The sequence below is a fragment of the Tursiops truncatus genome, chromosome 11, assembly GCF_011762595.2.
Source record: "Tursiops truncatus isolate mTurTru1 chromosome 11, mTurTru1.mat.Y, whole genome shotgun sequence".
In the NCBI taxonomy this organism is placed as follows: domain Eukaryota; kingdom Metazoa; phylum Chordata; class Mammalia; order Artiodactyla; family Delphinidae; genus Tursiops; species Tursiops truncatus.
In genome coordinates, this window is record NC_047044.1 from 80,471,765 (window position 1) to 80,495,903 (window position 24,139).

A 24,139-nucleotide genomic window follows, 5' to 3' on the forward strand; every position below is an offset into this window, starting at 1 on the left:
TATATACAATAGCGCTCTGTTGTTTTAAAAAAACACAAGACAAAACAATTCTCTTGAAAAAGTAAATGGCTTGTCTGGGGTCAAGCAATGTTCTCAGGAAATTAACATTATTGTAAACTGGAACACCCTTCTGGACTTTATTTCCTTAACTCTTTACTGTTAAACTTCAGCAGATAATGAATCCCATTTAGCAATCCAAGTGACAGGTGATCCAATAGGCCTCTGGTTTTCATCCGTGTGAAGTAATATTTATAGTTCAGACCCAGTAGAAACTAACTTGAAAAACAAAGCATCTCTAAGTACTTTATTTGCCTTTGTGTAAATAAAGGTATTGGTTGCAAGACGATAGAAACACAGCTTGAATTTGCCTAAGAAAAGGGGATGGGCAGCAGGGGTTGCTGGTTCACAAAATCCAAGGAGGTAAATAACCAAATGATGGGGGAAAATAGGATGCAGCAGAGCTTCTGAAACAATGGGAACCAGGGACTGGAAAGCTACCAGAACTCTCTCCTTCTCCATTTGGAATCTCTGCTTCTCTCCACATGCTACCCTCAATCTCAATAGATCAATCTACTCTACCAGGAGGAAACCTAACCTTACACATCTCCTTTTTCCCCTCTCTTTCAAATCTTACAGATCTATTCCTAAAGAGGGACAGTGTCTCAATTTTAATTAGAAAAACCCCAGGGAAATCCTTTGGGCCCAGGTTGGATCAAACCTAACAGATGTGTCATATAAGAAAATGATACTCTTGACCTAGCCATGAGGGTAAAGAGGGAGAGAGGATGGAGGAGAGACAGATCCTAGGAGAAGGGGGCTGGAAGGTTATTGGGCTAACAACTCCATCAATGTTCTTTGCTTTTTTCTGAGGGCATGCACTGTCCTATTTACAAACAAATCCCTAAGATTCTGGAAAGACAAAACAGGGCTAGTGAAGAGACTTACCCTGGATACTTGACCTCAGAGAAGAGACTTTCATCATAGTAGCTTCAGCTAAAGGTAGGGAGAGGTGAAATGTTTAACTATAGTCAGTGACAGTAGGCTTCCCATCAAAGGGCTTTGAGAGAAACTGACAAGAAGCACCTAACATGTGTAGCACCTGAAATGGAGCATACTGGGAGGGGTCTGGTCTGTTTTCCTAATATGAAAGACTATAACTACAGAGTGCCTTAAGGTTTCTCCAATCCCTGCCCAGGACTGCTGCCAGCCCATGCAGTGTCTTTGTCTAAATCACAAAGGCACACCTTCGTTGAGGCAGACCCAGTGCCCACCTACCTCCCTAGCACCCTGCCAGGACTCCCGTGTTGGGTGCTGAATTTCAGCTTCCACGTACCCCTCAGCCAGGCACCCTTGGGCAGGGTCCCACCTGCACAAGCATCTCTGGCAGCCCTGGCCCACCCAGAAGGAGGTGAGGTAGGCAGGCTATCCCTTCTCCAAAAGCGAGACTTCCAGCATCAGTAAAAGTGAAGGCTCAGTGGTAGCTTGGGTTTGGTGATGGAAGACAGTAGCAGGAATGGCAACAATGGCTGAATTCAAAGGACTCTAGCCCACTTCCGGTACCGGAGCCATAGGGACATCTCTGGGAGCGGAGAGGCCAGCAGCAAACTCCATGGGCGGAGCAACAGCAGAAGCAGCATTAGCTTCTGAGGCTCCTGGAGTGATTCAAGGAGCAGCAATGATGAAGGTCTGTGCATGCTTGTCTCTCCCACTTACAAAGATGTAATTATTGCATATTAGCAGCATGTAATAATTACATCGTAAGTTCTCAAGCAGAGGCAGTCTATTGCAAGGACCTTTATGCTGCCAGTTATCACAGGCTGTTTTAAGTTAGAAAACTGAATAGCAACACTGAATACTGTAGAAATGCACTTTGCTCAGTAATACTTGAGTTGTTGCAATATTTGGTTATCCGTTTGGTTGCTACAGAAAAATTCTTAACTGTAATTGATGGTTGTTGCAGTAATAGTATATTGCCTGTATTTCTACCTCTGGCAATGGGCTTTATGTGCTAGATTTTAATATCCTTGAGCCTGGGCAAGTGCACAAGTCTTTTTAAAAGAAACATGGTTTACTTGCACAAAACTGATCAGTTTTGAGAGATCGTAAATGCCCTTGAAGTGGTCTTTGTGGGTGTGAAACAAATGGTGAGAATTTGAATTGGTCCTACTTAATTTATCAAGTCCTGTTCATGCCCTGATTTTATATACTTGTATCTATCAATAAACATTGTGATACTTGAAAAAAAATCAAGAATTAATTAATTAATCAATTAATTAATCAAGAATTTACATAGCAGAATGCCTTGACAGAGATGAAACTTTTTTATCTCCTTCAAATACCATATGATATCACTTATATGTGGAAGCTAAAATGTGACACAAATGAACTTATCTACAAAACAGAAACAGACTCACAGACATAGAGAACAGACCTGTGGTTGCCGAGGGGGAGGGGGGAGGGGAGGGATGGACTGGGAGTGTGGGATGAGCAGATGCAAACTATTATATAGAGAATGGATAGAAAACAAGGTCCTACTGTACAGAACAGGGACCTATATTCAATATCCTATGATAGGGCTTCCCTGGTGGCGCAGTGGTTGAGAGTCCGCCTGCCGATGCAGGGGACACGGGTTCGTGCTCCAGTCCGGGAAGATTCCACATGCTGTGGAGTGGCTGGGCCAGTGAGCCATGGCCACTGAGCCTGTGCGTCCAGAGCCTGTGCTACGCAGCGGGAGAGGCCACAACAGTGAGAGGCCCACGTACCGCAAAAAAAAAAAAAATCCTATGATAAACCATAATGGAAAAGAATATGAAAAAAAAGTTATTCATGAATAACTGAATCACTTTGCTGGACAGCAGAAATGAACACAACATTGTAAATCAACTATACTTCAATAAAATAAATGTTAAAAAGCATTTTTGGCTCCTTTATTTTTACCTTTAAAACATGAAGAATAACTCCCCTTTGAAGGGGGTGCTTGTGTAAGGATTTAAGGAAGCTATACTTAGAAGAGGTAATGTAAGGATTTAGGAATGCCATGTTTTAATTGGGTTGGCCCAAAAGTTCGTTCGGCTTTTCCTGTAACAGCTTAAAGAACCCGAACGAACTTTTTGGCCAACCCAATATAAGGTTGTATTCAAAGTTGTAGGGTAGCCCCTCTTCAAAGAGAAGTCACACCCCCATTGTCCCCAAAGAGGGAGCAGTCAGTCCATTTAAGGTGGGTGTGCGAAAGAGAGGCACTGGCACCCTGAAGCAGAAAGAGAGGGAGGGAAAATGATCAAGGTCAGGGTCTGGGTGTAGGGGACACCAGAATCTGGGTGTGCCTTCTGATACCAGTCGGAGATCGGCATTCACCCTGGAGGTCCTGAGCACCATGAACCTGGGCGATCACGGTGCAGTTCTGCTGCAAATGGGCATCGGGCCAGTGCCTGAAGCAACGGCCAGAATAGAGGAGCCATCATCCCAGCACTGCAGTCCAGAGAATAAGTGCCCAGGCAGTCTGCCACTGTGCTGTTAGAGCCCCATTTATTTTTGTCTTTCGAAGGAGCCGCCCATCAATTTTCCAGTCACTGCATGAGTCAGAGTCTTGTTCTCCAAGCGTTGCTGCAACGCCGCCTCCATTCCACCCTCTTCCCCCACTTCCTGGACTCCATCTGAGATGCCCATCACCAAGTCTGTGTATGAATTAGGGGCTGGGCTGGGTCTCATACTCTGACGCTAGCACAGAGCCACAGGGGGCAGGGAGATGGGAAAGAACTGGGCCCTAGTTATGTGAGTATGTGACAAAAAGTGATATTCAAACCATTGAAGAAAGTAATGGATCATTTTATTTTTTTGGCCATGCTGCGAGGCATGTGGGATCCTAGTTCCCTGACCAGGGATGGAACCTGCGTCCGCTGCATTGGAAGCATGGAGTCTTAACCACTGGACCGCCAGGGAAGTCCCAAGAACGGATCATTTGAAAATGTTGGGTAAATTGACTTGTAATTAGGGTAAAAAATACTAGCTCATTACTTCACTGCATCTAAATAAATACAGACAGGCCAAAGATTTAATGTAAACATTTTAAACATAAAAATAACTTTAAAATAGGAAAAACAATAAGTAAATAATGTTGAGTACAAACAATTGGAAACTTCTGTGTGGCAAAAATTTTTAAATCACATAAAAGTTTGAAACATAAGTGACAATCAGGAAAATAATAAGGGTAATGTGAGGCAAAAATTTTTAAATCACATATAAGTTTGAAACATAAATGACAATCAGGAAAATAATAAGGGTAATGTGAGGCAAAGGCTTTCTATTCATAATATTAAAAGAGCTCATACAAAGCACGAAAAATTAAAACTTCAACAGAAAAAAATGGGCAAAAGTCACAAACAGGTAATTAAAATACAAATGGACAATAAATATATGAAAAAATGTTCAACTTCACTAATATTCAAAAAGGCAAGTTGAGGGCTTCCCTGGTGGCACAGTGGTTGAGAGTCCACCCGCCGATGTAGGGGACACAGGTTCATGCCCCGGTCTGGGAAGATCCCACATGCCATGGAGCGGCCCTGCCCGTGAGCCATGCCGCTGAGCCTGCGCATCCGGAGCCTGTGCTCCGCAACGAGAGAGGCCACAACAGTGAGAGGCCTGCGTACCGCAAAAAAAAAAAAAAAAAAAAAAAAGGCAAGTTGAAACAATAACAAGATAATTTTCACTGTCAGATTGGCAAATTTTTAATTGCTGAAACTCACAAATTGACGAGGTTGGAAGAAACGTGTACTTCGTGCTTTTTTTTTGTGGGCATGTAAAATAGTACAACTTTCCCAGAGGGCAATCTGACAAGAAGTATCAAAGAATAAGATGTATATACTCTTTGATGCAACAATTCTGCATGTGGGACTTTAATCCAAAGGGATTATTACACACATTTGAAAAGATGTATTCAGACTTTACCATTTTGAAAAATGAGAAACAACTTTAATGTTCCTCCGTAGGGGCTATTTAAGTAGTTGTGGTTACATGCATCCCTGGACTACTCTATAGCTCTTAAAAAGAATGATGTAAATCTGGGACTTCCCTGGTGATGCAGTGGTTAAGAATCTGCCTGCCAATGCAGGGGACACTGGTTCAAGCCCTGGCCTGGGAAGATCCCACATGCCGTGCAGCAACTAAGCCCATGTGCCACAGCTACTAAGCCTGCACTCTAAAGCCTGTGAGCCACAACTACTGAAGCCCACGGGCCTAGAGCCTGTGCTCTGCAACAAGAGAAGCCGCCACAACAAGAGAACCACTATCCTTCCTCATCAGCAGTTTCCGATAAATCTCCCCTTATTAATCATAGGCTTCGGCACTTAGCTCATCGTCTTCCAACTGACTATCATCCAAGGTGACTTCAATATCTGTATTGACAACGCATACCCTCTCCAGTCTCAGGAATTCTCGAATTCCTCATTTACAATACAATACAGTAGATGTTACTCTGTCGTCACCTACTTTCTTGGCCATGGTCTGCACCAATTGCCCCATCTCTAAAATTACTAAAGCATCCCTCTCTCTGACCACATCCTCTTTTCGTCTCAACTAGCCTGCTCGATTCTCATGATACATTTGTTTTTCTTTTGCTTCGGGTCTTCTAGGCACCCCTCTAGTCATTGTAGACTTAATGACTGACCATTTCAAACATTCTCTTGCCCATATTTTAAAGTCCTTTACCTCATTATTCTCCCCATACCTGCTGCAAAATCTCCTGCCCTTTGTGGTTTGGATTATCTGTTCTTGTTGTTTTTTTCATACCCTGGCTACCAAGTAACACTAGAGTATCACACCCTGGCAGGCAGGTATCACTATTCATTGATTCACTAATTTCAGCTGGGCCCTTGTCATGAGTTCAGTTCCCACAAAGGCAGAGCCTGAATCAAAGATTCGGATGCAAATGGTTTATTTGGAGATAATCCCAAGTAGAGGAATGAAGTGGGGAGCAAGAAGAGGAGAGAAAGAGGGAGAGAGGGATAGAAATAGAGAGAGAGAGAAGTGGGGCTGGGGGAGAGGGCCCAACACAGGGCATGTTAATGAGCAGATTACCACCATGGGCAACTGAAGCTCAGTTCCACCGGGAGCTCCAAGAGACTGTGTAGAGCCACTCCTTCCTCTCTGCCTTTGGTTGAGGACTGCTCTCAGGGGCATGAAGTCCCTCTCATTCCAGGCGGCCTCATGAACAGGTCACGCAAGCTCCTAGCCAGAGAACACCCTCGGGCAGAGTTGTAGGTGTTTGTGGTAGAAAGTTATCAGCACGTGTGCACCAGAACTGTGAGTGTCAGGGGATGTTGGTGGGTCACCAACCGCATATGCTGCAGCCTCAGTGTGGCCCAGCATCTTTGCCCTGATATCTTAGTCCCCTTCGTCTTCCCTCCCTACAACCATTTCAAAATTCCTTGTCACTTCAAACCTCTGATGCTGTTTGTTGTCCCCTCACTCTCAGCAGATGACCTTGCCTTCTAGTTCACAGAGAAACATTGAAGTTATCAGAAAGAACTCATCAAATTTCTGCTGACAATTCTACCACTCCATCTACGTCTACACCCATCACATCTCTCTTCTCTCCTCTTTAATAAGAGGCATCTCTCCCCCATCAAAGGCCAACATATCTGCCCGTTCTTTTTTTTTTTTTAACATCTTCATTGGAGTATAATTGCTTTACAATGGTGTGTTAGTTTCTGCTGTATAACAAAGTGTATCAGCTATACGTATACATACATCCCCATATCCCCTCCCTCTTGCATCTCCCTCCCACCCTCCCTATCCCACCCCTCTAGGTGGTCACAGAGCACAGAGCTGATCTCCCTGTGCTATACAGCTGCTTCCCTCTCTGCCTGTTCTTAACATTCCCTTCGTCTTCTTGGTGACTCTCCTCAATTGATTGCTTTTTCTCTCTCATGAGTCTCCAAACTCTGTCTCCCTTGCCTCCTCCCTCCCATCTAGGGAAGGCAAACACCCTTCCCTAGAATTCACCTCCCATTCCATCTACGGTCCTGTCTCTTTCCTCCTCTTCACACCAGATTTATTGAAAGAGCATCTTATTCACGTGACCTCCAGTCTCTCTCCTCCCTTCCACGTCTTCCTGCTCCATAGTAACTGCTCTCACCAGGGTCACAAATGGCCTTCTTGTGACAAAAGTCAGAGGATGCCAGTCCTTATCTCTCTTGCCATCTCAGCAGCATTTGACTCTGCATATTAGTTTCTCCCTGGGCTTCCAAGATATCTAATTCTTTTGGTCTTGCTCCTTTCTCTCTGTTCATATCCATTCAGTGTCTTTTTTTTTTTTTTAAGGGTGTCATTCTTTGGTTTTTAAAATTTATTTATTTAATTTATTTATTTTTGGCTGGGTTGGGTCTTCACTGCTGTGTGCAGGCTTTCTCTAGTTGTGGTGAGCGGGGGCTTCTCTTGTTGCAGAGCACGGGCTCTAGGTGTGCGGGCTCAGTAGGGCTCTAGGTGCGTGGGCTCAGTGGTTGTGGCGCACAGGCTTAGTTGCTCCGCGGCATGTGGGATCTTCCCAGATCAGAGATTGAACCCATGTTCCCTCCACTGGCAGGCGGATTCTTAACTACTGCGCCACCAGGGAAGTCCCCCTTCAGTGTCTTTATTCATCTCTTAAATGACGCTGTCCTCTGCTCTTCAACACTCTCCACCAGTGTTCTCATCCACTTCCACACCTCTATCACCATGCTAAGGGAGATGACCTCTACATCTACAGAAACAGCTCAGATTTCTCTGCTGAGCTCCAGACCTAAATATGCATTTGCTTAATGCACACACTCAAATCTATCGCTTTTGCCAACTCATTAAACTCTCCTTAACCTATGTTCTTGAGTGTAATATGAAAATGAGATACCTATCTCTTCTATCCTTGAAAATTTTTTTTGAAATAATTATGGAGTCACAGAAAGTTGCAAAGACAGTACAGAGATGTCCCCTGTGCCCTTCACCCAGTTTCCCCCAATGGTTACATTTTATATAACTGTAGTACAATATTAAAACCAGGAAATTGACGTGGGAACAATGTGTGTAGTTCTATACCATTTTATCACCTGTGTGTGTTTGTGGACCCACCACTGCAGTCAAGACACAGAACTATTCCATCACCACAAGGAGCTCCCTATTTCCAACTCTTTTTACATGTTTCTTTCTTTTTTAAAAATGCTCATCAGATCCTTGAGCGAAGGGACAGCTATGTTATTTGGTTTTGTGTTTTCAGAGTCTCATGTGGTGCCCTGCTCTTTGGAAGGCACTGCTAAATGTTTGTGAAAGCAAGGATGGAAGAAGGAAGAGGGATTCTATCTATGGAGGCCAGGGACAGTTGCCTGGGATCCAGAACAGGTTATGACAATGCTTAGCTCCAAACCAGTGGCCAGGGACCTGAGGACAGAGGCCTCCTCCTTGGATTTATCTCCTGTTTGAAGAATATGTTGGCAGATACAAGAAGAGTAAGAATGGTGAGGCTCACCCCACATTAATTCTAATAATCACAGCTCTGCCTGTAGAAGAGAAGGACTTTCTCAATCCAGTACCTTTTGTGGGAATCTCTCACATCACACCACATGGTCACTTCCCCACTCCACCCATCTGATGCCTGCCCTGCTCTGCCTCACATCACTGGCACATCCTCTGCTTGCTGGAAGAATCAGGAAGACCATCCTGACCTCATCTGGTTTGCTACCTGGCCAGCATGTGGGGCAACATTTGTCTCAAGGCTCAAGGAAAGCGTTCAGTCCTAGGGCATGATTTTAAAAGTTTTTCTTAGTAGTAATTGCTCTTGATAGATAAGTAATATTTTTGTTTGTTCAGTAATTATTATAGTCAATAGGAAAACTCTGAAGCTGGGAAGAGAGAAAAGCATAGAAGAAAACAGCTAAAGAAACTGCATAGACAATTACACATACATTCACAGCTATACACACCCCATATAGAACGTGTGTGTGTGTGTGCGTATCATCAAATTACTATTCCTATTAGAAGGAGAAATAAGGGAATATTTATCAAACATGATCCATGTTATTATAATAGATTTTAATCCGAGCAAAAGTCAATTGTGTTCCCTTAAATAGCATGGTTAGAGCCTCCACAATGAGATGTATTAGCTTGGAATCTCTTTGCCAGCAATGAGCAATTTGTGTTGTCTAGTCTGCAAGTCTCAAAGGGCAATTATTTGATTTCCAAGTCTTAACCTCGTTTATCAGTGGTAGTTTATAAACTTGGTGTAGCGATTTGTGAGCTGATGTCATGCTTACAGCAGGGTGGTTTGGAAATGGTCCAAATGGGAATTCATTTTCTTTTTTTTTTTTTCCTTCCTTCCTTCTTTTTTTTTGGCCACGCTGCATGGCATGCAGGATCTTAGCTCCCCAGCCTGGGATCAAACCCATGCCCCCTGAAGTGGAAGTGCAAAGTCTTAGCCACTGGACCACCAGGGAAGTCCCGGGAATTCATTTTCGACGGAGGAAGGGATAGGCATGGAATTAAGGCAATACTTGTCTCCATCATCTGGGAAAATTGGGGGGGGGGGTTGGAAGTACAGTGTGTCTTGTCATTAAGTGGAAGACCCACTGATCTCATGTCAGAGTGTGTTTGATTTTAAAGATCGATGTTCGCAGAGAGCACATACAGGATGGACATGGTTAGAAGGACAGGGATCTTGTTTAATTCACTTGCGTTTCCTCAGTGCTCAGAATAGTTCTTGGTGGATGGTGGACTCTCAGAAAATTTTTGTTGAATGAATGGTCAATACTTACACCACATACAAGGGAGAAAGGACAAATCAATAGGTGTTCAATTATCAACCAACCCAGGGCACTCTGGGTAATAATGTCACAGCTCAGACTTAGCCACAGAGCCTGTTGGGTCACAGCAAAATGAAACAGGATTGAGAGAGAAACAAGGAGTCAGAAGAATAAGGACAGAGGGGACAATCAAACCAGCTCTGAAACCATCTGTGGTTCAGGGCCAGCTTGGGTTGGGTTTGGGCAAGTTGGTCCAGTCTAGAGGGGAGGGAATGACAGCGTGAGTCCCGGTGACAGGCTAGAATCAAAGTCAGGTGGATGGAGAACATTCCAGTCCTAGCAGAACCTAGTCAGTGGCTGAAGATATGAGAGAAAGGATTTAGTCTTATAGGAGAGGGACCTGGAAAGAGCTAAGAAGGTGAAAGGATCCAAACACCAGCAAAGTACTAGACTGCAGGACAGTGGAATGGAGATCCACCCAAACTTACTGGGCTGACCTGGCAGATGACTGGGGCAGGCTGATATCTGGTGGGTCCACATGGATGTCCAAGGCGCCTGGTTTTCTAGGTCATTTTCTAATCCTGAAGGTTCACCAACTGATGGGCAAGGGCTCACATTGTAGGCAGGGCTGAACCTACAGGTAAAGGGAAGCAGATCAGCCCCTCACTGTGTGCTTCCATGGTATCTGCAATATGCTTTGGGGTAACACTCATCACACTTGCAATTCCTTCAATGGCTTGTGTTTCTTCCTGTTTTTATTTTTATCATCACTGTTTGCACAGCACCAATACTTGGCACATAGTAGGCACAAAATATGAGTAAAAGAAAGAACCAGGGCCTCTCTACAGAAGAGCTTGGGAAAGCAGAGACAGACTCTGAGACTTGGCAGACTTACATCCTGGCAGTATTTCTCACCCCCTCCACCACTTATGTCCTTGCAATGGTCAGACTGGCATTGAGAAGAAGGAAGGAGACTAGTCATGGCCAGCCTTGCAGAGTAAAGCTCAACGAGGCAGCCCAGAATGTATATATATATATATATATATATATATATCTATGTTTTGGGTTAGCCGAAAAGTTTGTTCGGGTTTTTCCGGAAGATGTAAGATGTTACAGAAAAACCCGAACGAACTTTTTGGCCAAACCAATATAACTGAGTCATTTTGCTGTACTGTAGAGACTGGCACAGCACTGGAAATCAACTATACTTCAATAAAAAAATAAAATAAAACAAAACAAACAAATGAGGCACCCTGGCCACACTGCCCCCTTTTTCCTGAGCAGCCCCAGATTTTCTGTTGCAGTCATACACTTTGCTCTTTAAAGAATGTATTCTCATGCCAGCATTTTCTTCTACTTTACAGAAGAGAGCTAGTAAGACAGTATGAGTTTCAAGGAGAGGAAAGGCAAGGAGGAGAGAGAGGAAAGAGAGAAAGAAAAGGGAGAAATTGCTAAGGAGAAGCAAATTGGAAATCTCTGAGCTATTTTCCATGTTTCAAGAGACAAATAAAATCACGAAATCTCCAACTGAAAGACTGCTGAGACTAAAATATCAATTTGCTTAGCGTTTGATTTAAATTATATCAACTAAGTTAATCTCTCTGGGTATATCATGCCAATTAGAAGTATCATTTGAGAATTCTATATGAAAGTGATTTGTAACAATGGAAAACAGAAACATTGTTACTTAATAAATACAATCTTGTAGACAAAGTTTTTTCAACTATAGGATGAATGCAGGAAGAGGTAATTAAATACATGGGGTCCTAGAGTACTCTTATATAGTTTTGGGAAACAAGACATTCATCGATGTGCCTGACGGAAAGATATTGCTCAAGAGCCACATGTTGAATTAATAAACAAACAGATGGGCTTCCCTGGTGGCGCAGTGGTTGAGAGTCGCCTGCCAATGCAGGGGACACGGGTTTGAGCCCCGGTCCGGGAAGATCCCACATGCCGCGGAGCGGCTGGGCCCATGAGCCATGGCCGCTGAGCCTGCGTGTCCAGAGCCTGTGCTCCGGAATGGGAGAGGCCACAACAGTGAGAGGCCCATGTACCGCAAAAAAAAAAAAAAGAAAGAAAACAAACAGATATCTAGGTTGTAGGCTTAAGAAAAAAAGAAGAAGAAAAGAAAAGGAAGAAATTAAGATACCCTAGTACCACTTGCGCCAGGACAGGATAGGGATTGCTGATGGCCCACCTCCCAGTTACTGCCCCCATCCTGCCTACTCCTGACTTCCACTCTCCCGAAACACTGCAGCTGCAGCAAACTGCAACCTCAGGAGAGCCATCCTAGAGACAGAGGGAGCCCTGCCCACTGCAACCCAGCACAGCAGCCACCTTTGTTCTGAGCGCCTGACTTCCCATACCATATACACTGAAGTTCTGCTCTCCTGTGGTTACTTGACCTTTTAGGGCTTTTTTTCTTTGTAGCATAAGCATCTCAATCAGTGAGACAGAGCTAGAAGGTCATACACTCTACAATGCCTCTGAAACCAAAGCTAATAAATAGCTGAAAAATGGGTGAATGGTGGGAAAGAAAGACTCTGTGTGTGTCTATGTGAGATTTTAAACTAACGGGAAAATCATTGTAAATAGAATTCCAACAGGACAAAATCCTATCCAACAGGAAACTGTAAATAGTCCTAAGAAATAGCAAAGAACATAAACTGTTTGCAGAAAAAACTGAGGGATGACATCATCACCTCTAAAAGGACTCGGTGTCTGAAAAAAAAATAAACTGACCCATGAAGCAAAGAGATAACAGGAGCATATCTGGAATGTGTGATTCTTTGACCCATATTTTCATAGAAAGTTAAAAAAAAAAAAAGGGTTTCAAGCATGATTCTAAGAGGGAGGAGGGAAAAAACAAACAAACCAAGTGAACATGCAGCTTCTATTCTAGTGGAGTGACAGGTGATAAACCAATAAGCAACACAGTATATAATACAGTGGCATGTAATAATACGCACTCTAAAGAAAATGAAGTGATGGAATGCTTTTTACGTAGGATAGTAAGGAAAGGCCTTGATGAGGAGATGGTATTTGACAAAGATCTGAATGGAGCGAGGACACAAATAGTGTGGCTATCTAGGGAGAAGAGTATTCTAGGCAAAGGAAAGAGCATATGCAAATGTCCTGAGGCAGGCACATGCTTGGGGAGCTCCCAAGAGAGCAGGAAGGCAAGTGTGACTCAAGAGGTGTAAGGAAAAAGGGTAGGAAATGAGATCAGAGAAGTAGGCAGGGGCCGGATCATACAGAGTCTTGTAGGCGTGATGAGGACTTTGGATTTTGTTTAAGATTAGCCATAAGCCACTGGAGAGAGTTGAACAGTGAAGTGACATTATCTGACTTATGTGTAGAAGGATTGCGAGGGTGAGAATGAGAGCATGGAGAGTTGTTGGGTGACAATCATCTAGATATGAGATGATGGTGCCTTAGCCTGGGTAGTAAGAAGACACTGTATTTGAAGGGAGACGTTATAATAGCCTTGTTGTCAGGTTGGTCACAAGGTGTGAGAGAAAGAGGAAGCATGGAAGTATTTGTTCTGAGCAACTTGGGAGAGTGGTATCACCATTCACTGAGGTGAGCGTCATTCAGGAAGGAGCCATTGGGGGAGGGGAGGTGTTGAAAAGTTTGGCCTTGACTGGTTAAGAAGATGTGATATATATATATATATATATATGTAATGGAATATTACTCAGTCGTAAAAAAGAAACAAATAATGCTATTTGCTACAACATGGATGGACCTAGAGATTGTCATACTAAGTGAAGTAAGTCAGACATAGAAAGACAAATAATCACGTGATATCACTTATATGTGGAATCTAAAAAATAATACAAATGAATCTATATACATAACAGAAACAGACTCACAGACATAGATAACAAACAAAGGTGGGGGGAGGGATAAATTAGGAGTATGGGATTAACAGATACAATTACTACACATAAAATAGATAAGCAGCAAGGATTTACTGTATAGCACAGGGAGCTACATTCAACATCTTAAAATGGAAAGTAATCTGAAAAAAACATACATATAACTGAATCACTTTGCTGTACACCTGAAACTAACACAAAATTGTAAATCAACTATGCTTCAATAAAAAATTTTGGTCCTGGACATGTTAATTTTGAAATACAAATTAGACATCCAAATTCAGCAGGCAGTAGCAATGAGATTTTATAGTGGAACATTAATAAAAATAGTGACTACAGCAAGTATTTCCATGACAGGTTCGAGGGCCTGTGTGGGGACAGCAGCAGGATAAAATAGGAACCACCTCGCAGGCAAGGAGAACCGAAGGTGAGATGGTGGCCAGCAGTTCAGAAGCCCTCGTGCAGTGGTGTCAGGCACGGCGTCAGCCAGGTGACAGTGGCAGCATTCGGGCAGGTAAGGGAAGGGGATTTCTCAATTGGGTACAAATAACTCCAGTGTCACACTTGTTTTCACCCTGTCTATAGATTCTGAGACCGAGGCTGTGAGGCAAAAATAAATCACTTAGGGCTTCCCTGGTGGTGTAGTGGTTGGGAGTACCCCTGCCGATGCAGGGGACACGGGTTCGTGCCCCAGTCCGGGAAGATCCCACATGCCGCGGAGCGGCTGGGCCCGTGAGCCATGGCCGCTGAGCCTGCGCGTCCGGAGCCTGTGTTCCGCAACGGGAGAGGCCACAACAGTGAGAGGCCCGCATACCGCAAAAAAAAAAAAAAAAAAAAAAATCACTTAATATTTCTAAGCGTCTTATTTTTATCTGTAAAGTAAGGAAGATAGACTAACAATACTAATAAGAACGAATAATTATTGAATATTTTTCTCTATGCTGGACCCTGTACTAATTATTTTACAAGGACTGTCTCCTTTAAATGTCACAATAACCCAGAAGACAGATGTCATTTTACAGACAAGGAAACTGAGATTTAAAGAAGTCAAGGAACTCTCCCAGGGTCACATAGCTTGTAAGCGGTTAACGGACAGAGACCAGGATTGAAATCCAGTCTGACTCTAGAGCCTGCTAAACAGTTTGACACTCAGCTCTCATGCCCTCTTAACATAGGATAAAAATGCCACCTCACATAGGTGTTACATATGACAAGGCACTCCTGAGAAGCACCGGTATGTTTCATTCAGGGTACCTAAGGTAGTAGCAGCTGGCCAGCATCAAATGGTGTGGGGGGCTGAATGGTGCCCTTCTGTCCCCACTGCCTCCTCCCCAGGACCATTAGGATGTCCATGTCCTAATCTCTGGAACCTATGGCGGCTGCATTATATGGCTAAAGGGATTTTGCAGATGTGATGAGACTGGGGATCTTGAGATGGGGAGATTGTCCTGGATTATCCAAGTGAAGGCAATGCCTGAAGGCAATGTGAAGATGGAAGTAGAGGAAGATTGAGATTTAAAGATGCTATGCTGGCATAAAAAGAAATGAAATTGAGCTATTTGTAATGAGGTGGATAGACCTAGAGTCTGTCATACAGAGTGAAGTAAGTCAGAAAGAGAAAGACAAATACCGTATGCTAACACATATATATGGAATTTAAGGAAAAAAATGTCATGAAGAACCTAGGGGTAAGACAGGAATAAAGACACAGACCTACTAGAGAACGGACTTGAGGATGTGGGGAGGGGGAAGGGTAAGCTGTGACAAAGCGAGAGAGAGGCATGGACATATATACACTACCAAACGTAAGGTAGATAGCTAGTGGGAAGCAGCCGCATGGCACAGGGATATCGGCTCAGTGCTTTGTGACCGCCTGGAGGGGTGGGATGGGGAGGGTGGGAGGGAGGGAGACGCAAGAGGGAAGAGATATGGGAACATATGTATATGTATGACTGATTCACTTTGTTATAAAGCAGAAACCGACACACCATTGTAAAGCAATTATACTCCAATAAAGATGTAAAAAAAAAAACTGGTACAAAGCGACAGCAAAATAAAAATAATAAATAAATTTTAAAAAAGATGCTATGCTGGGACTTCCCTGGCGATCCAGTGGTTAAGACTTTGCCTTCCAATGCAGTGGGTGCATGTTCGATCCCTGCTTGGGGAGCTAAGATCCCACATGCCTTGCGGCCAAAAAACCAAAACAGAAAACAGAAGCAATATTGTAATAAATTCAATAAAGACTTTAAAAATGGTCCACATCAAAAAAATCTTTTAAAAAAAAATAAAGATGCTATGCTGCTGGCTTTGAAGATGAAGGAAAGGTCCATGAGCCAAGAAATGCAAGAAGGGACTTGCCTGATGGTCCAGTGATAAAGGATCCGCCTTCCAATGCAGGGGACGCACGTTTGATCCCTGGTCGGGGAACTAAGATCCCACATGCCGCGGGGCAACTAAGCCTGCGCGCCACAACTACTGAGCTTGCGCACTTCAATAAGAGAGCCCGCGTGCCGCAAACTACAGGGCCCACGCGCCCCGGAGCCTATGCACCACAATTAGGGAAGAGAAAACCCCGTGCACCACAACTAGAGAGAAACCCAACTGCCGCAACGAAGAGACCACGCCACAAGGAAAGATCCCACATGCCTCAATGAAGATCCCATGTGCTGCAACTAAGACCCAATGCGGGGGCTTCCCTGGTGGCGCAGTGGTTAAGAACCTGCCTGCCAATGCAGGGGACACGGGTTCGAGCCCTGGTCCGGGAAGATTCCCACATGCCGTGGAGCAACTAAGCCCGTGTGCTACAACTACTGAGCCCACATGCTGCAACTACTGAAGCCCACACACCTAGAACCCGTGCTCCACAACAAGAGAAGCCACCACAATGAGAAGCCGCAACTAGAGAAAGCCTGCGCACAGCAGTGAAGACCCAACGGAGTCAAAAATAAAAATAAATAAAAATTAAATAAATTTAAAAAACACAATCAATCAAAAAAAAAAGACCCAAAGCAGCCAAAAAAAAAAAAAAAAAGGAATACAGCTCTAGGAGCTGGAAAAGGCAAGGAGACAGATTCTCCCCAAGAGCCTCCAGAAATGAACAGCCCTGCTGACACTTTGGCTTAGACCACTGAAACCAATTTTGGACCTCTGGCCTCCAGAACTATGAGAGAATAAATCTGTGCTGTTTTTAAGCTCTCAAGTTGGTTGGAATTTGTTACAGCAGCCATAGGAAACTGATAGAACAGGGCAGCATGGCAGCTACTGGCACGGGTGATGTAGAATTGGTGAGGTGGTGAAAGTCCCTGGACGTCCTCAAGGGTAGGACAGTCTGTGAGAAAGTGCCAAGAAGTAGCCTCAAGCGTGGGATGGATGTAATTTTTAACCAGCTCATAGAAGGCGGTGCTCCCAGAAATGTCAGGAACTGGTTTCCCGCCATGAAAAGGTATGTTGAATCAAAGCAAGTTGTGCGCTGCCCAGACTTTCTTTAAGGTTAAGGACTGACACACCTGCACCAGGTGAGATTGGATCCCAGGCTTTGGGGGTGAGGAATGGCACCTTGGCTTGGCACCCAGGACCGTGCCTTGTACGTAAAGGGGCTCCAGTAAAACTGTCCTTTGTTTTCTCCTGGACAGTGTGGCTCAAAAACAAGAAACACACAGACATACAAACACATTCTCTTTCTAGATTTCTAAACAAAGCCCTAACTTAAAGGATTAAAGAAAGTAATGACACATAGGGAGTGGTTCTGATTCTAAGGAAATTCATGCTGTTTTTCATGCATATCCAGACTCATGAGCGTTCTGCCCACAGAAGGAAAAAACGTCAGCATTAGCAAGAACAAGTTACCACTGTGCCTGATTTATCCCTGGCTCTGGGGTAACTGCAAACATATTCCATAATAATTTCATTTTAATCAGCCATTGCGTGACTAATTTAAATACCAATACACTACCTTTCGTTTGGAATTAAATTAAATTAATTAAGTTATTATTTTTGGCTACGTTGGGTCTTCGCTGCTGCGCGCGGGCTTTCTCTAGTTGCGGCGAGCAGGGGCTACTCTTCGTTGCAGTGCGCGGGCTTCTCACTGCGGTGGCTTCCCTTGTTGTGGAGCACGGGCTCTAGGCACACGGGCTCTAGGGTACAGGCTCAGTAGTTGTGGCGCACGGGCTTAGTTGCTCCGTGGCATGTGGGATCTTCCCAGACCAGGGATCAAATCCATGTACCCTGCATTGGCAGGCGGATTCTTATACACTGCACCACCAGGGAAGTCCCTACACTACCATTTTCAACAGGACTATCTAAATTTCCTAAAGTTGTTCCCTGTAAAGGCTGCTTGCCAAACACTGGGAGTATTGCTGATTTGCTCCCCAGGAAAGCATCATTCACAGAATGACATTGTATCATTTCAGACCTCCAAGGTTTTTAGAAAGCTTCAAGTACACTTGGTTTGAGTGACATTGAACCTAATGGGTTTTGGTACACAGTTATTAGAATTCACAAATTCAACCCCAGATACGTCATTTTTATTATTTTTTTTCCTGATTATTAAAAACAGTGCATGTCATTGTAGAAAATTTAGGAATGCAGAAAAGTGTATAATAGGAAAATACAAATCAGCCAGCCATAACAGAGCCACCTGGATATAGAACTATTAGCATCTTACTGAATTTTTAAATATATTTTATTTCAAGACAATTTTTAAACGTTTATATACTAACGTGTGTGTGTTTTCTTTTTACAACATTCAGAACATACTGAAAAACTACAACCTGAATTTGTATTGTATCACAAACATTCTCCCAGGTCATTAAATATTCTTGAAAAAAATCTGAGTTTACTGGTTGTATCACGTGGATTTACCATACTTATTAATGATTTTACACTATTGGATTTTAGATTGTTTTTCCAAGATTCAATTATGAGTCTTGTACTTAAACATTTATGACAACTTCTAATCATTTCTCTAGCTAAATTCTTAGAATTACTGGGTTAGAGGATAGTAATTTTTAAAGGTCCTGATACAGAAAGGTAATAACAGTTTATATTTCCACCAAACTTATACCCATTCTGAGTATTATCTTGTTTACATTAAAAACTAAGACTCAAGAACAAACAGAAAGACTCCAACAGTCATAAACATGCACATGTCAGATCGTAAGTAAATCTACCTTTCCTGAACAGACAACTGAAATTTCCGCCTGAACAGACAATTGGAATTTCTAGCAGAGTTTCACATTTACAGTTTTTAAAAAGCAGTGTTTTCCTTCTTACTTCTTTTCTGGTGTGTGTGTGTGTGTGTGTGTGTGTGTGTGTGTGTGTGTGTGTGTGTGTGTGTGTGTGTGTGTGTGTGTGTGTGTGTGTGTGTGTGTGTGTTTCCAATGAGCGTCTATAACTTTTAGAATCAGGAAAACAAATCCTAAGTTAAAAACCTGAGGATACTCAATAGTTGTACGAAGACTTGCTGAATTAGTACACCTATTTATACACAGCTTTCAGTAATAGAACACAATCAGAATATTTGCTTTCCTTGCCTGTCAAATGGGATCCAGTGAAAGAAAGACTCTATTTTGTGTGTTTGTTATTTTTTTGTTTAGTTTACCAGAAGGATTTTTAACAGAAAGAAAACAATGCAACTGGAACAGTTAAAAGAGGCACTGCCTTAGATAGTGTTGCTTGAGTTTCTTTGCTCAGAATGGAAGGGAAAATGATCTTTTTCTATTAAAAATCCCTAAAGATTCCTTTACCCCTCCACCTGCTCCTACCTCTTCTACCATCTCTTTTCTCCTCTACCCATCAGACTTTTGAAAGTTGTCTACACTTACTGGAAGGCTTCACTTCCTCAGCCTCCCCCCTTCAGTTCATAGTTGCATCATAGCTCTGTCCCAACCATTCCGCTAAAACATGATTTTCAAGAGCAGTCAGTGACTTTCTATTGAGAAATCCATTGATTACATTTGTCCTTATTTAAGTGGATCTTTCTGCTGAATGTATTGCTGGAGACTACTTCTTCCTTAAAATTCTCAACCCTTGGCTTTGGTGACACCATATTTTCCTGAGGCTTCTTAAGCCCTTCTAATCCTTTCTTCTTGGCCACCTTCCTAACCACTGCCCACTCCATAGGTCTCGATATTCTCTCTTTTTCCCACTAGCTCTCTTCTCTTTTTGCTCTACGTGTCCTCCCTGGCAGACCTCACACACTCTTACAGTTGTAACAGATACCTGAATGCCAAGTCTCCCAAACCGATACCTCCCTAAAGCCTCAGACACACAAATCTGTCTGTTCAACTTATCCATTGAAATCTACCACCACAGACACTGCCAGTGAATTGACTGAAATTGGTCTTTTACTGACTTTTCCTCCTTTGTTAATCGTATTGCTTTCTTTCACTTAACTTCATATTTCGATTTTCCCTTGCTCAATTTTTGATAATATGCCTGGCTGATTAGTTAGGATGATCTCTCAACATCATAAAATGCTGTGGAAAAATACACATATTTGGTGTATGTGGTTTCCCAGTTTTCAGCGATACAATAATCACTTTTCATTAGGAAGATATACTTTTTCAAAGACTTGTGCAAAAACATATCAGGTTGCCTTTTGGTGCAATAAGCAGGAATTTATTAAAGTGAAATATAAAGGCATGCTTGTGCTCATGTGCCTCTGACCAACATATCTTATTCAGGTTGGGTGGGGATTGGCTGTGTTTTCTAACTCAAGGAATGGACTTCTTATGAAAGGTCATCTGTCTAATGCATCCAGCCTTGTCAACTAAAAGTGCTAGCCATCTTATTTCTGTCTCTTTGAAGCACTCCAGCATACATAGCTCTAAGAGCTGATAAGATATTCCATGCCGTAAGACTCCAGTAGGATAAAAACTCCCCTGTCTTCAGAACTGCTTTAAAAATTCTGACCTGAGAGAAAAAGAAGAAAAATTCCTGGACAATAGTAAATTCAACATCATGTAAGGTCTGAATGTTAATAATTCACTTTAATTATTTGCATCTATTTAGCACATCATTTGACGACTTTCACATGCCTGCTACAGAACGCAGCATCCTTTTGCCTTAAAGTCAAGATACATTTGGATGTCTGTAGGTCTACTCTTCACTTTTAGGAGGAAGGAGATACTTTAGAATCCACTCTATTCATGTGTTTGTAATAAACCATCTTTCCTAGTCTTCCTTTTATAGCCTATTAACATAAATGACCCCCACCCTTTATTACTATCCCCCTTCTAGGAGACATGTAGAGTTCCTCTCTTGAGAGAAGATCTCTAAGTTGGGAATTGACATTATTATGCATTTGGCAATGTTATTCATTCAGTCAGTCAATAAAATTTTTTGAACACTTGCTATGTTTCAGGCATTGTTCTGAGAACTTCAGATTTGGCCTTGAGACAAAGACACGAGGTCTGTTCTCACAGACGTTAAATTTCTGGGGGAGGGGTATGATTTCAGTCAATTAAAAAATTGAGTGAATAAGATAATTTCAGGTATTGCTATGAAGAATATATAGCCCAGTAATGTGCTAGAGAGTGTGGCGGCAGGGGGGGCTACTTCAGATTTGATGCCAAGGGAAGGCTCTCTGAGCAGGGGGCCTACAAAGGTAAGCCACCCCTCACTCCCAGCCTGGTCTGACAAGGAGGGATTGAGAAAAACTAGCTGAACTGCCCTGTGAAATACACTAAAAACTTTCTCAGTGACAGTGGGGATGGGAAGTAATCTTAGGGAGATTCTTTGATGTGAACTGATTTTTTTTTTCTTCTCTTCCCACTTCTTCTGACTGGAGCCAGGACAGATGTCAGAGTCCTGGATTTCAGGAAGCAGGCACAGTGTATTTGTTTCCTAAGGCTGCCATCATAAATTACGACAAGCTGGAACAACGGAAATTTATTCTCTCACAGTTCTGAAGGCTAGAAGTCCAAAATCAAGTTGTTAGCAGGGCCATGTTCCCTCTAAAGACTGTAGGGAAGGATTCTTCTTTGCTTCTTCATAGCTTTTGGTGGTTGCCAGCAATCCTTGGTGTTCCCCTTGGCTTGTGGCAGCATGACTTTAATCCCTGCCACAGTTTTCACATAGCCTTCTCCCCTGTATCTCCTCTGTGTCTGTTTTTATTTAAAAATAAATATTTTTAATAAAAATTTCCCTCTTTTTATAGATACTGGTCATTGGATTTAGGAGGACCTACCCTAACCCAATAGGACCTCATCGTTTTTTGTTTGTTTTTGTTTGTTTGTTTTTGCGGTACGCGGGCCTCTCACTGTTGTGGCCTCTCCCGTTGCGGAGCACAGGCTCCAGAGGCGCAGGCTCAGCAGCCATGGCTCACGGGCCCAGCCGCTCCGCTGCATGTGGGATCTTCCCGGACCAGGGCATGAACCCGCGTCCCCTGCATCGGCAGGCGGACTCTCAACCACTGCGTCACCAGGGAAGCCCAGGACCTCATCTTAGATTGATCACATCTGCAAAACCCTACTCCAAATAATGTCATATTCACAGGTTCTGGGTAGGCATGAATTGGGGAGGAGGGGAAAATATTCAACCCACAGCGGAGTCAGCTGGAACTGTCATCAGTGGGAGGAAACGTACCCCAGTAACTTGATGTCATCCAGGGACTAAAGAAGAAGGAAAACTGCGGGGACCGCCTGAGAAGCGTGGTCTGCGGAGTCTTGGAACAATGTTATTTGGTATATAATTTTAACTTTGCTTCCAGTGTCATCAATCCCTTCTGTCATCCTCAAGAATTGACTTAGGTGTGGGTGGGTCTTCGGGCCTCGGCGGGCGGGCGCCCGGGCTTCACCTCCAAGGCGTGTCCCCGGGTAGAGGCCAGAGCGTCTAGGCGGGTGCTGAAGGGCGGCGGGAGGTGGTGTGGGCGCCACACGTGACCCACACCCTCCGCCTTATCCCCGCCCGCCCGCCCAAGGGAAGTGGGCCAGATCCTGGAGCCGCTAGCGCTTGTGGACTGTGGCAGCCGGAGGCCGCAGCACGGCCAGAGAAAGCCATCGCGTTCGCCTACAGGCTCTGCGCCGTGGACACGGACGGGGTGGAGCCCGTGCAGTCAGTCCTGGAGGATGCATGTCTGTGCTTAAGATCCGACAACGTGGCAGAAGGCAACTGTGCCAAAGAACTGCTACAAAACTCCCGTCGAGATGTGGAGGAGTATTTTGTGGCCCCCCAGGTCGTATGTCTTGGCCAAAGCTAGATGGAAAAGAGCCCCTCTCACACTGCTGAGGACCTATTCTGCGAAGGGGCGCCCTATGAACAGGTGGAAGGGCAACGACTATTTTGTTATTATGAACACAAGTGTTCCCGCTCTCTTCAGTCACCTGAAAAAAGTGATGGTTAGGGATCTTTTAGTAACTAACTCTTCTGAAGACAGAATTGGGAAAGATCTAGCTAAAACAAGGCAAAGAGTCCCTGATGCCAATGGAAGTAGAAGGTATTGCCAGTTTCCAAGAAAATGGATCAAGTGTTTACTCACAGGCTGTTCAGTATGGAAGGCTTTATCCCCTCCCCAAAGACGGTCTAGCAAATGGCACTTAAGTGAAGTTTTCTACTCATGTAACTGTTAGACATTGCATCTGATCACTATGTGACAACCTGAGCTGTCCCTTTCAGTTGCTGTTTCCATCGACTTGAGCAGCCTTTTATCTTTACTGAACACACTAAATTTGTTCCTGGGTACCCACTGTATTCCAAGCAGAGGGCTGACTTTCAGCTAAAGTTAAAGGAGTAAGGAGGCAGCTTTGGGAGGTGATGTGTATGTTTACGGCCTTCACGGTTGTGATTTCATGCATGCATACTTAACCCCAAACTCACTGACTTGTATACATTAAATAAGTACAGCTATTTACAGGTCAACTATATTTCAGTAAAATGGTTTAAAAAGAATTGAGTTAAATTTGTTAAACCGCCAAAGCCTCTTAGGAGTTGTTTCAGGAGGTGGCTCAGAGTAGTTGAGTCCATGATTAAGCAAAGTCGGTGAAGAGATCACAGCAGCCCAGAGAGGCAATTGCCACACAGTGGGTTGATCAGCAGTCTCGACCTGAGATGACAACGAAAACCAGGACTACCTGGGTGTCCTCGGAAACGTTTGCTGACAAAATCTTTAATGATGCAGGCTTCATTCACCCAGCCAACAACATTCCTCAAATACCTGCCGTATGCCAAGTACCTTGCTGGTGTTGGGAAAATGCTCAGCAACAGGAAGCTGGTCCCTGCTCTTGAGAATTTCACTGTCATCAAGGAGGGTGAGAATTTGAAAGATGGGGTTATTTGAATACAAAGGAAAATGTGACCCCAGGAAGCTGAATTGAGGACATGACTTACACTGATTATAAAGTGAGGGACAGCACAACAAACGTTTGTTGATTGCCTCCCACGTGCCAGGCGCTGTGCTGGGTACCAGCGTCCAGAAGCAGCATCCTCCCTGCTCCCCTTCCTTTAGCTTCTCCTTCACTGTTCCGTGGAATCTTTAGACACAACAAATCTATA

General features: G+C 43.6%; 1 pseudogene; it reads left to right on the forward strand.

Moving 5' to 3' along the window:
• The first annotated feature begins 14,077 nt into the window (after positions 1-14,077).
• On the forward strand, positions 14,078-22,876 carry LOC101339920 (glutamyl-tRNA(Gln) amidotransferase subunit C, mitochondrial-like; annotated as a pseudogene).
• Positions 22,877-24,139: the final 1,263 nt, after the last annotated feature.